The sequence below is a fragment of the Phyllobates terribilis genome, unplaced genomic scaffold, assembly GCF_046119375.1.
Source record: "Phyllobates terribilis strain yellow unplaced genomic scaffold, ASM4611937v1 Scaffold_2__4_contigs__length_985480577, whole genome shotgun sequence".
Taxonomy (NCBI): Eukaryota; Metazoa; Chordata; class Amphibia; order Anura; family Dendrobatidae; genus Phyllobates; species Phyllobates terribilis.
In genome coordinates this window covers 177,003,325-177,019,917 of record NW_027362762.1, presented here as the reverse complement: position 1 = coordinate 177,019,917, position 16,593 = coordinate 177,003,325, and positions in this window count along the sequence as shown.

The following is a 16,593-nucleotide window of genomic DNA, read 5'->3' as shown; positions in this document are numbered from 1 at the left end:
GAGTCCTGATATGCACCCTTCACCCTGAAGTACCCTGGACCATGCCAGAAACACCACCAGTAAAGGTACTGAAGTGAACTCCGGTGTGTGCCTATTCTTCTATCCTCCCTCTGACCCGGCTGGGTCCCCTTTGTCCTGCATTCCTTCTTCTAGACTGCCCTGAGACCCCGCTCCACCTGTGGGGAGCTGCACCAACTAACTGCCTGAACACCGGCCTCAGAGGACTGTCGCAGCGCTGGTGATCCTCACCAGACACCGCAGGTGGCGTCACGAACATTCCCCTATACCATATAACTTTCCCCTTTCTTTTTAAGAGTGACCCCAGGGTATGGGCCCGGGAGCCGGCCGCCGCGACACCCCCCCCCCAAGGTCAGGCAACAACAAGGCCCGGGCACCGAGTCATCCCCATCCCCTGGGCGCGTCAAATGCAATCCGATAAAAAATTGGATTGCTTTCGGACCAATGTTATTCTATGATTCTGTTTACAAATGCGATTTTTTATCCAGCTCGGATCGGATCGCGATCGGACTGGAAAAAAAATCGCATCATGTTGCAATTGTAATCGCAAATCAGATCGCATTCAGCAGTAAAAATCAACGGATGCGATTTTAAATCGGACGGCAATCGGACGGCACTCGAGTAATCCGAATGCCCTGCGATTTAGTAGTAACATTCTTCACTGGCCCAGGAAATTGCTTCTGCCCAAATACAGGAAGTTGTAAGCCATCCTGACAACCTATAAAAAGAGCTCACACCTCCATGGAGATCTGAAACATGGCACGACACATAAATGTGGAGATGCTGATCGTCCTTTTGCAGAAGCGTCCTGAACTCTGGGATAAAAGAGATCCTGTATATCAAGATCGCAGCAGAAGTGATGCATCTTGGAGTTACATCTGCCTGCAGATGTATCCCAATTATGAGACGAGCTCCCGAGAGGAGCAAACTACAATGAGTAAGTATCCCAAAATCTGTTAATAATTTTAGGGCTTTATGTACTTGTTTCTCTGATTCTTATGATATTTTTTATATATTTTGTTGATTTGTGATATACTTAATGAATTTGACGATATGATGTTAATGTTAATGTTTGTTGAATGTATGTTACATACTGAAACCTTTTTTTTTTCTGTAAAACAGTGAATGAGATCACCTGGCGGTGGCGCAGCTGCCGTGATACATATCGTCGTGAGCGACAACAGAGGGCCAAAAGTGGCTCAGTGGCCTCAAAAAAGAGGCCATATATTTAAATGGAGCGCCTTCAATTTCTGGCCCCTATTCTGGATCTCCTCCCGTAAGTTTTTTTTTTTTTTTAGAGTTTGGCCATATTTTAACATTTTAAGTTCATTTTGCAGAACTTTACATTAAAGTTGAGAGTCATGAGAGTCATGAGAGTCTGATGCGGCCCTCTTGGAGCCTATGGTTGATTCTGGCAAGGATGCAGGAGCACAGCAGGACAATCCTCGGATTCTGTCACCCTAACAGCACCAGTACCCTCCACATCTACAGCTGCAACTACTGTTGAGCCAACGCCACCAACAGCACCAGCAACATGGCCAGAAAAAGTGGAAGAGCAGCGGAGCAGCAACCCAACACTGCCGCTGGATAACTCTCCAGTTGCTGTTCCCATCCCCCGAAGACTTTGGCGCAGGAGGGAACTCCCCATCATCACCACCAGGCGTGAGATTGATAGTGGGTGTTAGAGCACAGTGAATGATGATGGGGAGGACGCTTTTGCACGTAGTTTTGCACGATATATGCGGGACATTGATCGACCGTTGCGCCTCAATGCTCGCAATGCCATACATATAATTCTTGACGCATGCACAAGTTCGAGCAATCCTCGGGAGGTGTTTGATGCCCTCAATGATTGGTACTGTTCCCCGCGCAACCGTCTACTACCACCATACGTGGAGGGAGCCACCGCGGGTCCTTCCAGTCTGCCACCACAACAGCACACCCCCCGATACCAACACCCTTGTTGCCTGGTCGTAGGCATGGGGATTGGGCTGGTCAGGGAGGCCAAATGGCCTCCTTTTATTCCTCAGAAAGGAGCCTTCCTTGGTCGAGGGCTGGCCCTACTGAGGGTGAACATTTTGGTGCCCATGCAGGGACTTACCATCACCCACAGGAATACCATGGTCTGAGGCAAGGTTACACATACCCTGCAGGGTTGTCTCACACCCAGGTAATGGGTCCAAGCTTGTCACCCACACAAGAATCTTTGTCTGGGCATCTCCCTTCATCGCAGCCAAGATCACCAATATACCACAATTGATAAACACTGTATTTTGTTTATGGAGGTTTTGTGGTTTGTTATAAGTGTGGCTATTTTTGGTTGTTTTTGGTTTGCCCTTTTTTGCATATGAAGTAATATGTAGGGTAATATTTTTTTAATGTTGTTAATAAACATTGTTTGAACATTACAGTTGTGTCATTATTTGAAAATCGTAACATTTTTTTTTCCGTCCAAATAGTAATTATAACTCAAAGATACATTATTTTTTACTTCTAACATAGACAAGAACAAGGATAAGGGCAGAAAATAGACACGACCATCAATTATTATTTCATGGATAAACAACGTGCTCACTCTTAAGGCCGGAAGGCTGTCATCGTGTAGTCGGGACAGATGGAGCAAGGAAGGGACTGGACACATCCTCTTCTGTGTCACGGCCTGTAGCATAACCACATTTATGTATGCGGGTAAAGTTGTGTAACACCACACATGCCTTGATGACACCATTAAGATTCTGTTCACTTAGTTGTAAGGCCCCCAGGAGTACATGCCATTCTGCACAAAGGATGCAAAGTCACACTCCACCATTCTGCGGGCACGAGCAAGACGATAGTTGAAAATCCGGCTGTGGTAATTGAGGCCTCGATGTGGATACGGCCTCATTACATGTCGAAATAATTGAAAGGCCTCATCTGCAACAAACATATATGGTGTTGGTTCACCTCTTGACCCCGGAAGAACAGATGGTGGTGGCAGAGCAAGGTCATTATTGTGAAGGCGGCGCACTATAACAGAGGTGTTAAAAATTTGAGAATCGCCTGTTCCCCCATAGACCCCAATATCAACTATACAAAACATATAATCACTGTCCACTAATGCTAACAGTACAACAGAAAAATACTGTTTATAGTTAAAATATTAGGACCCAAAGTTTGGGGGCTTCTTGACCCTGATATGTTTGCCATCTAAGGCCCCGATGCACTTGGGAAATTGTGTTTTTGCATAAAAACCACATGCAAATTCCTCCCAGTCTCGTTGGGAAGGCTCCCGCATAACTTCAGAATGGCGTTTGAGCCAGATTTGTGCACAGGTGTGCTTAACAATTGCTAATATAATCGTCTTGCCCATGAGGAATTCGAAATGAAGTGCAGCAAACGAAACTCCTGAAGCTAGGAACCTAATGCACACATTAAAAATTACATAATGATAAACTGCTCCAGAAGGTTATATAGAAGTAAAAAAACTAAAAAAAACAAACATTTTTTGGCCATTGTATAACAAAAAACATGTAAATCTTACCTTAGCGTCATATAAGTCACTCCTCAGCAGATATACATTGCCGCATCCTTGCATTCTGGAACGTTAGGGCCAGCATGAGAACCTCCAAAAGCTTATCAAATGAAGCTATGCTCGTCCTTGTGAATTCATAAAACTTTTGAGGATGCTTCAGTAGCTCAGCAGAGACGATGGAAGTGTCCTTTTGTTGCCCGTTTGGTCAGGAGTGGATGTATCCAGTATTGACGACACCTCCTCGGAACACCAACAATTGGGTACGGTTCACCATAGTGCCGAGATAATACCCAATGAAGAAAGATCCGGTCGGTAGTATTCAAGGTCAGGTTGAAGGACATTTTAAGACAAAAATATTATAACAAGCAAGCCAACAAGGTTATTTTAGGAGGGAAAACCCTATAAACCTAAGCATCACAAATAGCATCACAATCGCTGAGAGTAGGAAAAAAAAATCGCAGAAACACATTGCGTTTGCAGAAAAATCAAATACAAAATCGCAGAACACTCGTCCGACTCTCCTTCATCAAAATCAAACCGATTTTAAATTTGCTAGTGTGTCGCCGGCCTTTCTGTCATTATACAATTTACGCAGAAAGCTGTGTTGTGTTTGGAGTTATACACAGCACAACAACTGATCTCTCCTAGATCTGCAGAAGAGAAAACTATGACACTATCATAACTGTTGCCTCCAGTAAACTAAGTGATACATCAGTGGAGTCAGGGTCTCTGTCCCTCCTGCATGTTAATGTCAGATTACATAGCAAAAACCTGTTAACAGAGTCCTTTCAACTGATTTTTTTTAATAGAAAATTAGCAGATAAATGAATTTTTAGCACAATTATATTTTATTTAGCGTCTTTTCATTTAAAGTCACTATTACATAATACATAAAGGGCAGCTTTATGATCTATAGGACTTTACATAAGACATTATCTATGAACTTTACATAAGAGGACACCGGTATCTGTTATCTTTTCATTTGTCAAGGTAGTTAGGAAAACAAATGACAAAAGCAGGTTATTTGGTTGTTACTATGTACTATGGCACAAAGCTTCCATATTTGATTAAAAGTTATTTAGTTGTTACTGTGTACTATGGCACAAAGCATTGGTATTTGATTAAAGAACAATAAATTTCTATTTGATCTCAGTCACATATTAAATCCAAAATTGTTGAAAAATGTTGCTCATTTAAGTTGTATCAGTAATATTTCTACAATATTTTAGTGGTACGTTCCTAGCATTATCTACACTTTATAAAGTTACACGCATCAAAGAAGATTGTTGAGCTGGGAAACACTGTTCCAGAATTGGACTAAAGGTGACTTTTAAAATAGAAGCAGTTGATGATTGTCTGATGACAACATAAAATGACTTCCTACTTAGGATCACATATTGATTTTTCCTTGTATAGCATGTAATACAGGGGTCTCAAACTCAGCTGAGTAAATGCACATAGAAAAAATTTGAATATGAAGGGCCGCGTTCTTTGCGGGAGAAGATTACATTTTCAGTAATACCATTATTTTTCTAAAAAACTTTTTGATCATCATCTCTTTTTTGGGGCGTGTTTTCTATTGTGTTTATCTTTTTAATTGTGTTTATCATAGGGGTTATGGTACAGGTATTTTCTTTTACTTCAATGTTTACATAAAACAGCATTTTTAGTGGTCAAATATTATTCCATTATTTTTTCACTTTTTTTTTAATGTTTTCCTTTTTTTGACATCAAATCGGCTCCATACAGTAATATAGTTTTACAATTAGCCCCATATAGTAATTCTGAGCCCAATCCTGTTATAATGTCCCCTATCCTATAATAATGTCCCTAAGCCTGTAAAATGTCCCAAAGACTGTAGTAATGTCCTTTGTTTTGTAATAATGTCCCCAATCCCTAATCCTGTAATAATGTCCCTCATCCTGTAGCAATGTCCCCCTTCCTGTAATAATGTCCCTTGTCCTGTAATAATGGTCCCCAGTTCTTTAATAATGTCCCCAATCCTGTAATAATGTCCCCTGTTCTGTAATAATGTTCCTCACCCTGTAGTAATGTTCTCCAGTTCTGTAATGTTAGAGATGAGCGAATGTTTTGATATTCGGGTTCGGGTTCCGATCGGCGAATCTGCAATATTCGTCGATTTATTCGTCGAATACTCGCTGAACGTTACCGAACGCCATAGGATTTAATGGAACAAAATTAAAAAAATTCATATGCAACACCTTCAAATGGGCCCAAAAGTTGCCAAAACACATCAAATTAGGGGTAGACACCAGGAAATCAATTGACCCAGAGTACAAGTACTATAATTATTATCATTATTACAGCGACATTTATTCCATGGCGCTTAACATGTGAAAAGGAGTCACCAACTGGTGCAAGAGGAGAGAGGACCCTGCCTGCGAGGGCTCACAAACAATGTACAAGGGATGGGTGATGATACAGTAGGTCAGGGTACAGCTAGTCGCGCAGCGGTATGCTGGAGTGAGGGTTACCGCAGATTGTACGCTCTTCACAAGAAGTGGGTGTTCAGATTCCTTTTAAAGGTTTCCACGGTAGACGAGAGTCTGATGTGTTGGGGTATAGAGTTACACAGTAGGGGAGATGCATGGGACAAATCTGCTAAGAGCCTAAATAAAGGGAAGCTTCCAGGAGCTCACAAATGAGCAGATTAACCCCTGCACCAATTAATATGAAGGCAAAAGGCTTCTAATGACTGCGGGAGTGGGAGGAATCAGACCCTGCTGTCTTCTGACTACTCTCTGTCACGGTAAATCGGAGACACCTTGCAAGCTTCAACACAATATACACAAGGAAGACAGCAGCGGTGGCCGGTCTCCTAGACAACGAGCTAACTCCTTTATGATGATAGAGGCCACCATCTCCTTAGCTTGTTGCTGGTACTTTTCTGTGGGAATGAGCTTGTCTCCAACCAGCCTGGAATATTTCCAGTGAATTATGGCACACCATTATTGGCACTATTAGCAGTGCACCCAATAGTACCAGAAGCCATCCACAATTTCCTTCTCAGGAATTTTATTTGGCAGACTGAGTGGCTGCCCAAACATTACTTTCTCACAAAGGAGCGGAAGACACTGAGTGGCAGTAGGTTCAAGTTAGACATCAGAACCGGGAGAACAGAGAAGGCAGCATGGTGGCACTGTGGCTCAGTGGTTAGCACTGCTACCATGGAGTGTTGGAGTCCCCATGTTTGCGGGGGTTTCCCCAGGTTCTCCTGTTTCCTCCTCAGTAAAAAAAGCAGCCACACAAGAGTTTTTACAGTTCAAAAAATTAGGGCCTGACACTACCATTTCCATGGCCAACAGACTGGAGATGGTGGAGCTAAACCTCTTAGCTTTGTCATGTGTAGGAGGAAACAATCTTTTACGCGACCACAACTACAGGACCGAGGGCTGGCTGCTGTGCTAAGAGAGGGCGAAGTACGGTGAACTGGAAAAACTGCTGGACAGTGAGTGAGATGCAGGCGGAGGTGTTACGATGGATTGATAAAGTTGCGGTGTGCTCGTTTTATGAGATCGGTCAAAAACAGCAGGCATGTCCGCTTCCGATACAGCTGACGGGCTCTCACTCAGCCTGACTGGAGTGGGTAAAAAAACGAAGGTTCTGCGGTGGGAGACCTGAGTGACAATACCTGGCACTGTAACAGAGGAGGAGGAAGAAGCAGCAGATGCGGTTGATGGGGCGGCTGATGGTTATTTAGGTCCACTGGTCTGTATTTTAGTGCAGTGAGATTCCCAGTGTAACGCATGCTGTGTGTGCATGTGAAGGTTCATGAATGTAGTAGTCAAATTATTGCACTTTTTCCCTCTACTGAGTTTTTTGTCGCTAAGTGTGCAGATTACGTGAGTTGGCTCATCCTTTGCGGTGTCAAAAAAGGCCCAGGCTAGGCAACCCTTGCCACCCCTGCGAGCTGCAGACCACTGCGACAGCTGCTGGTGACAGCCACAGTTGTGGCTAAGGATGCAGTGCTCCTCGTGCTTCCATCACTAAGTGTCTGCGCTATAGGACGCAACGTAACCTCTTCGTCTTCCTCCTCCACCTCCTCAGATGAGCTACTCAGCAGCTGCCTGTGGGTTCACACCAAGTGGGATCTCATCATCATCCAATGTGTTATCCCATCCTCCGAGAGTCACCCTCCTCCTATTCTTGCCCAGACAGCACAGTACAGTTCGCGTGACCCTCAAGTATCTTAGTCTCATCAGGATCACCTCCCCCTCCAGGGTTTAACGTCTGGTGACAAGGATCAGGAAGCTGCGTGGACCCTACTTTTTTTTTCCCCTGCATGGAGAACAATAATTGCACCAAATAATTTTAAGCTGAGATGTAGCCTGCTTTATATACCACTGTAGTAAGAAAACCAATTTTGGGTTTATCATGTCTGTGTACCCCTGAGCGGAGAACAATATCTGCACCAAAAAATATTTCACTAGAGTCTAAAAATTGTAAAGGAGACCAAACCCTCTTCCGCTATAGCCAACCCAGGAGATGGAGACCTAACCAGGAGTGTTCACATTTCTCTAAATTAGGTCCTAACACCACCAAAGTGGCATCAATTTCACCAGAATAGAAGTAGTTTAATGGAAACCAAAACCTCTTCCACTACAGCCAACCCAATAGATGGAGACCCAATCAGGATTTTCCATGCTTCCAAAAATTAGTGGCAGACACCAGCAAAGTGGCATCAATTTCACCAGAGTAGAAGTAGTTTAATGGAGACTAAAACCTCTTCCACTACAGCCAACCCAATAGATGGAGACCCAATCAGGATTTTCCATGTTTCCAAAAATTAGTGGCAGACACCAGCAAAGTGGCATCAATTTCACTACAGTAGTAATTGTAGAATTAGGAACGACACCTCTTCCACTACAGCCAACCCAATAGATGGAGACCCAATCAGGATTCTCCACATTCCAAAAATTTGTGGCAGATACCAGCAAATTAGAATCAATTTTACCAAAGTAAAAGTAGTTTAATGGAGACCAAAACCTCTTCCAATACAGCCAAACCAATAGATGGAGACAGAATCAGGATTCTCCACATTTCCAAAAATTAGGGGTAGACAAGACACCAGCAAAGTGGCATCAATTTTACTACAGTAGAAATTGTAGAATTAGGAACGACACCTCTTCCACTACAGCCGACCCAGCAGATGGAGACACAATCAGTGTTCACATTTAAAAAATTTAGGGCCTAAAACCTGCAGCAGCAGCAAGAGCAGGCACAGAAGCCATATCAGACTGCAGCACACTAAAAACTACAACATCGCCTAGTCTGTACAGTCTGTGGTTGGGGTGCAAAAATCCATGGAGATCCATGACTTGTTCATCTTAATGAAGGTTAGGCATTCTACACTTTCATGGGACAGCCGGCTTACCCACCTGCCCCCACAGCCACCAGAGTCACCCAGGGCCCAGTCAGCGAGATGTAACGCCCTTTACCATGCTCATTCATCCAGGTGTCTGTGGCGAAATGCACCCTGGCAGACATAGATTTACTCAAGGAATGGGTGATGTTGTCTGTGACATGCTGGTGTTTCGCAGGCACAGCTTTCTTAGAGAAGTAATGGCGACTGGGCAACTGGTACTGGGGGACTGCGACTGCCATCAGCTTTCGGAAACCGTCTGTATCTACCAGGCGGAAAGGCAGCATTTCCGTGGCCAACAGATTGGAGATGGTGGAGTTCAACCTCTTAGCTTTCTCATGTGTAGGATGAAACAATCTGTTACGTGACCACAACTGCAGGACAGAGGGCTGGCTGCAATGCTGACAGAGAGAGCGGAGTACTGTGAAACGGACAATCTGGTGTACTGTGAATGAGGTGCAGGCACAGATGTTATGATGGATTGAGAAACATGTGGTGTGCTCGGTGAAACAAACACAGCAGGCATGTCCGCTTTCGTTACAGCTGATGGGCTCTCACTCAGCCTGACTGGAGCGAGTAGAGAACCGAAGGTACTGCAGTGGCAGACCTGCGTGACAATACTTGGCAAGGTAACACAGGAGGAGGAAGAAGCAGCAGATGCGGTTAATGGGGCGGCTGAAGGTTGTTCAGGTCCGCTGGTCTGCATTTTAGCGCAGTGAGATTCCCAGCATGTTGTGTGCGCATGTGAAGGATCATGAATGTAGTAGTCAAATTTTTTCCCTCTACTGAGTTTTTTATTGCAATGTGTGCAGATAACATGAGTTGACTCATACTTTGCAGTTGCAAAAAAGGCCGAGGCTAGGCAACTCTTGCCACCACTGCGAGCTGCAGACCTGCGACCGCTACTGGCCACAGCCACAGTTGTGGCTAAGAATGCAGTGCTCCTCATGCTTGCATCACTCCGTGTCTGTGCCGTAGGGCGAAAGGTAACCTCGTCTTCCTCCTCCACCTCCTCAGATGAGCTACTCGGCTGCATGACTCTGGGTTCACACCAAATAGGATCTTCAACCTCGTCATCATCCAATGTGCTATCCCATTCCTCACCCTCAGAGTGACCCTTATACTCTTGTTGCCCTGACAGCACAGTACAGTCCGCATGAGCCTCAGGTATCTGAGTCTCATCAGGATCACCTCACTGCCTGGTGGTTAACGTCTGGTGATGAGGGTCAGGAACCTGCTCGGACCCTACTCCATCCTGCCCCGAATCCAACCTAAAAAAATTTTTGGCATCGGTGTAAATGCTTTCCTCCTCTTCTTGACTCTGTGAATGTTTGGAGTACACTTCTGATATCCATGGCATAGAATGGGTGAACAGTTCTACAGACTCGCCCATCTGTGGTTTGCTACAGTCAGTTGGGCTCTTGGACAGTTGTGACGCGGAGGGAAGCAAGGGTAATTGGGGTGCCACCTCTGTAGACTGTACTGTGTGGGATGTTGAGTTGGAGGAACAAGAGGAGAGGCCACTTGAAGCAGCGCTTGCCATCCGCTGGAGCACCTGCTCTTTCTGACCCTTATCAACAAAGTGTATCGCTGTGCGGCTGCCAAAGAAAGGGAGTGGAGTAGCCCGTCCACTAACAGAAGTTGTCAGTTGTCTTCGGATAGGACATGACGGTGTTGGTTCACTAGTAGTGTTGAGCCACCCCCGTAGTGTTCGAGTTCGGTTCGGTTCGTCGAACACCCGTATGTTCGCCGAACTGTTCGTCGAACTGTTCGTCGAACACCTTCGAACACCGTTAAAACCAATGGCAGGCAAACAAAAACACATAGAAACACATAGAAAACACATAGAAAACACTTCAAAGGTGTCCAAAAGCTGACAAACTGCTCAGAAGACACAACTAACACATGGAAAAGTGACAAGTACATATAGTCATGCGAAAAGAAAAGAGGTGGAGGAGTAAAAGGAGGGGGAGACACAGATATAGGCATGTCATGCCCTTCTAAAATCAAGAAAGGCTGGAGTAAAAATCTAAAATCAGCCTACCAACACCCAGACGTCGTGACAAGAAAATTAAAAAAATAAATATCTTTAGGTAGAATGGCGGTTCCATTCAGAACTCTTTCTTTACAAGACGTAGTGGTATCCCCGTTGTGAGTTGTGCCAAAAACGGAACCCAATACATTCGGACTAATCCACCATTTGTCATATCCAAGGGGCAGGTCAGTAAACGACAACATCGACGCGGAACCAAGTACAGTAGTATATACTGTACACCCTTTGACAAGGCAATCAGGCGGATCAAGAAGTTGGGAAGGGTCACCCTAATGGCCAAAACAGACATTGATGCGGCGTTCCGGTTACTTACTACCTGTGCCTCAGAATAGTGTCCACCTATTGGGCTGCTTCTGGGAAGGAGCATACTATATAGATCGCTGTTTGCCCATGGGGTGGTCCAGATCATGCTCACTATTTGAGGCGTTTAGTTGCTTCCTCGGATGGGTTGTTATGGACGTTTCTAAGGGGGCACATGTTATCCATTACCTCGACAACTTCTTATGCCTGCGCCCAAAATATTCGCCACAGTGTGAATACACACGGTAGTCCACCTGTGAGAAGGAGAGAGCTGGAGGGAGAGGGGACACCACAGAGCCGAGGGGTTAGATGGAGAACGGAAGAAGGAAAGAGGGCGAGGGAGGTAAAGGAGTACAGTGGAAGGCCGACCTGAGCTCCCCCATGTTCCTGCTGGGCGGGGAACAGCCCTGGGAAGAAAAGCCGCTTGCGCATCCCTTTGAGGTTACGGGCACGAGCGGGCAGAGGGACTACGCTGGAGTGCAAAGCCGACACGGCCAGTCCGTTCCTGCCCGTGCGACCTCCGTGTCGCCGGGTTTGTGCCAGAGCCGCTGTGGACCCTGACGGCCAGCCCCCCTCTCCCAATACTGGTGCCTGTCCGCTGGTGGGTCGAGCCCCCCCGCGGTGGGGGGGAGTAACATCTGCAGAAGAAAGACCATCTTCCAGCCAAACTAAGATGTCTACTTCTTTTCGTGGACAATGTGATACTATCCCTTTCTTACGGACACGCCCATCGCTACAAATTCCAGATGAGGCACAAAAACAGCAGGTGCTTCAACGGATATCAAGTGCTCCTTCAAGTGGGCTCTCCTCCACCTCAACTTCAACATCACAAATACTCCAGTCCTCAGAGGTGTCACCCCAATCTCACTTGCTTCCTCACAGCTCCCAAGTCTCCAGCTGCCCGTCTGAGTATGGGGTAACACAGATGGTTGAGTCTGCACAGCTGTTTACTCATACTATAGCGTGGGAAATGAAGGTCTGCTCCAGAGCTTCTGTTAATCCAGACGAGGAAATGATCTGCACTGATGCTCAGAATCTTTATGAGTCGGATCCAGGACCAGACGAAGAAGGTTCTGAGCATAATGTAGACCCTCGTTCCCAAACTGTAACTCCTGTTGGTGGAGACAATGATGAAGACGATGATGAGACTCAAATACCTGATTGGAGCGACAACTTGACTTTTCGGTCAGGGCAGGAAGAGGTTGGCTCTGAGGACGACGGGTGTGAGAACACACAGGGTGATGATGACGAGGTTGGAAATCCCACTTACTGTCAACCCACAGTCAGCCAGTCAATGAGGTCAGCAGAGGAGGTGGAGGAGGATGTGATTAGCCCAGGGGATGGGGATGACTCGGTACCCGGGCCTTTGCCTGGCCTTGGGGCTGTCGCGGTGGTCGGCTCCCGGGCCCGTACCCTGGGGTCACTTTTTAAAAGGGTGGATAATTGTTAATTTTATAACAGTTTCTGATGCCACCTGTGGTATCTGGTGAGAAGCACCAGCGCTGCAGCAGTCCACTGAGTTCGGTGATAAGGCAGCTCGATGATATAGCTCCCCACAGGTGGAGCTAGGCCTCAGAAAAGCGTATGCAGGGGGAATGCAGGACAGGCGAGACCCAGCTGGGTCAGAGCAAGAACGGGAACGGACACAGTAGTCACTTCAGTACCTTTTACTGGTGGAAATTCAGGCACATCCCGGAGCACTGTAGGGTGAAGGGTGCATATCAGGATCCTCCCCAATGAGCGGGTGTAGGGCCTCCTGTTTCTTGCCTCTGCGTAGTAAGTTTCTGACCTGCCTGGAGCTAGGCCTAACTTTGTCTCTGTCCTGCGCTGGCTGACCTTGTGGTAGGGCCTTGTCTTGGAGCTCACGCTCCAAGTATCCTGGGACTTGTAGTTCTCCAGGGATTCCGGTCATGCCTTACTGGGTTATAGAGATCCTGGTAAGCTCGGATCCGGTGTCCGGTCAATGCTTCGGGGTGAGCTGGTTAAGCTCCTCTGCCCCCTATGTACTAATTCTCCACTCGCCTTCGGCCTACTCGGGCCCTCACTAGGCTATACACACTAACGGCAGCTTGCCTCGCTTCACCGATCTTATGGCGCCGGCACACCTTAAGCTCTAACTGGGCTCCCTGAATCTAGCTAGCAGGAGCCTCGTGCTCCACTGCTGAACTATTAACTGAGTTCTCTAGACTAGACTGAGCTCTACTGCAGACTGACCTCTCTTAGGCTTCTCTACTGCAGGAACTCTTCAGAGGAACTGAACTGCCTAGCTCCACCTTCCCTATTTATATCCCTAACGGGCTCCCTCTGCTGGTCTGAGAAGGAAGGTGGAGATGTGTGAATGTTTATGGGGGCCTCTTGTGGAGGATTCCATCAATGCACTCTTCTAGGATCTGTGATACCAAGCGCAGCTGGGCGTCACAGATGCTATTGACGACGAGGTTAGGTTGCGCCTTCCTGGACAGAGACGGAGTACTGGAAGCACGTCAACAACTGCATCCTCAACCACAACTCTGCCTCTGACCACAAGTCGTAGTGGCTCTTCAGGTCGCATGGGCTCTAAGCCTTGCATAGCCTGGGCATTTTTTCAGATCGATAAGGATGACCCAACTCGTGTTATCTGTAATATTTGTCACCAAAAGCTAAGTAGAGGCCAAAAAATCCATAGTTTGAGTACTTCATGCATGAACCGTCACATGGATATTAAGCATAAGTTGCAGTGGGAAGCTCACTGTGCTACAATGCGGCCTAGCGGGCCGGGCCAACCACCGTCTGCCCCATCTTGTGCATCCGCGGCCTCTTCATCCCCTGTGACTGGGGGGACAGCAGTCACACATGTTTTTGGACACAGACCTGCCACCTCTTTACCCGCAACAGCCAGTGTGATTGGCAGGTCATCATTTCATTTGGAAGTGGAAACACCAGCTGGTGTTGAGCGCTCTCCGACATCGAGAGCGCCACCTTTGGATCAAGGCAACCTAACTATTCCGCCTGCATCTTCCTCACAGACCGGCAGTTTGCTGGGGACACCCTACTCAACCCCGTATAAGCACAACAGCCAGCCCTCGGTGCCTCAGATGTGGACAAGTAAAAGACCATTTCCTCCTAGCCATGACAAAGCTAAGAGGTTGAATTTCACCATCTGCAAGCTGTTGGCTACTGAAATGCTGCCTTTCCACCTGGTGGACACAGAGGATTTTCGAGACCTTATGTCCGTCGCAGTGCCCCAGTACCAGATGCCCAGTCGGCACTACTTCTCAAAGAAAGGTGTGCCTGTGCTACACCAGCATGTCGCACACAACATCATCGCTTCTTTGAGAAACTGTGTGTGTGACAGGGTGCATTTCACCACAGACACTTGGACGAGTAGGCATGGACAGGGGCGTTACATGTCGCTGACTGGGCACTGGGTAACTATGGTGACAGCAGGACAAGGGGTTGCTGTCCAAGTCTTGCCGTCCCCACGAGTTGTACGTCAATCCTCTTTATCTAGAAGTTCCTCCACTGCTTCTGACTCCTCAACCTCCTCTCGATCCTCCACCTGCACCCAAAGCCTGTTTGGTAATGCCACCCGCTTTCTAACTGCGCAGAAGGAATCCTGCACACCTCCTTACTATGCTGGCAGCAGGGCTCAACGGCATCAGGCGGTGTTTACTTTGAAATGTCTGGGAAATGTGAGTCACACAGCTGAGGAGTTGTGGTCAGCTCTTGAGACCCAGTTTCATGAATGGTTGTCTCCACTGGACCTGCAACCAGGGAAGGCCGTGTGCGACAATGCTGCAAACCTGGGTGCGGCCCTTCGCCGGGGCAATGTCACACACGTGCCTTGTATGGCTCACGTGTTGAACCTGGACAATTTTTAGCCCACTAACCCCGACTAGATGGCCTTCTGCAGAGGGCACGGTCGCTGTGTGCTCACTTCCGCCATTCGCATCCCGCAGTTCAACGGCTTACATCTCTACAGAAGTCGTTGGGCCTGCCAGTTCACCCGCTGAAATGCGATGTGCCGACACGGTGGAATTCAACTCTGCACATGTTGCAGCGACTGTGGCATCACCGACAAGCCCTGGTGCAATACGTTCTGACGTATAGCCTGGGCCAACGAGATCCAGAGGTGGGGCAAATCACGCTGCAGGAGTGGTCTCAGATCAGGGACCTATGAAGTTGACGCGCCCCCTGGGCCGTGGGGTACCCGGAGCCGGGCCGGTAGACACTGGGGGTTGTAGTCACTGTGGCGGTGACCCGGTCCGTGACCCAGGGCGGTCAATCCAAGGGTAATTTGTATATATGGGTTTTATAATGTCCGACTACGCCACCTGTGGAGTGCGGCCAAAGGGGCCGCCGCTGCGGAACAGTCCTCTGAAGCTGGTGGTTTTGCAGCAATGGTATTATTACTCCCCACAGGAAGAGTGTAGCTTCAGGGCAGTGTGGGTGGATGATATTGGTTGTAGTGCAGGGAGTCAGTCATGAACACAGAGTCCGTGTGATGCAGTCCCAAGATCTTTACTCACAGTTGTTGCAGTCCAGATTACAGGTACCAGAGCAATCTCCCCCGTCGTGCTGTGCGTACTCAGTGAGGGGCTCAGTCCACCCCCAGATAGCTCCGGAGTACTTAGCAGGACCCCCTTCTGTGTGTCCTTTCTCTGGCCTTTTCCCTGCACCTCACACCCAGTGACACTTCTATCCGGTATCCTCGGGCCTTGGCGGGCGACGTGTGTTCCGTCCCCTGGGTCCTATGTGGCTACCTTCTTAGTGAGACTGGTGTGGACTTTGGCCTGCAGTACATGAAATGTTGCAGCCTCCGGTTTCTAGTTGAGCCTTGCTGTTTCTCCGCTAGTTGAGGGACCGGTTCCCCTTATCTGGCCTGACCCCTCTACCTCCAGGTAGCAGCAGGCGTACGGGTGGCCTTCTGCACGGCCCGTACCCCTAGGGTCCCTTCAGTTCCTGGAGCCTTCCTGCTCCCACTCCTCTCTTCTCTCATTCAGTCCTGGGCCTCCCATGCTAGGCCCACCTCCGGAGCAGAGCTCATGCAGAGCCTCTGCTCCTGTCACTTCTCCTCCTCTGACTGGCTTGCTCTTTCTAAGATGGCTTCCTATTTATACTCTCCCTGTCATGTGCTCCCCTAAGCTGCTTTCTCCACCCACACCCACTACATAGGACCCTCCCGCCAGCTAGGGACCTGGGACTGTGCTCTCCCTTAGGAGCAATCTCGCCCTACCCCCACTGCGGGTATGTGTTGGATGCAGGTGTTAGGGTCCTGAGCCATACTTCTTCCTTACCTGAGGGTGAGATACCACACCTCTGGGTGAGATGCAGTACCTCTGTGGCGAC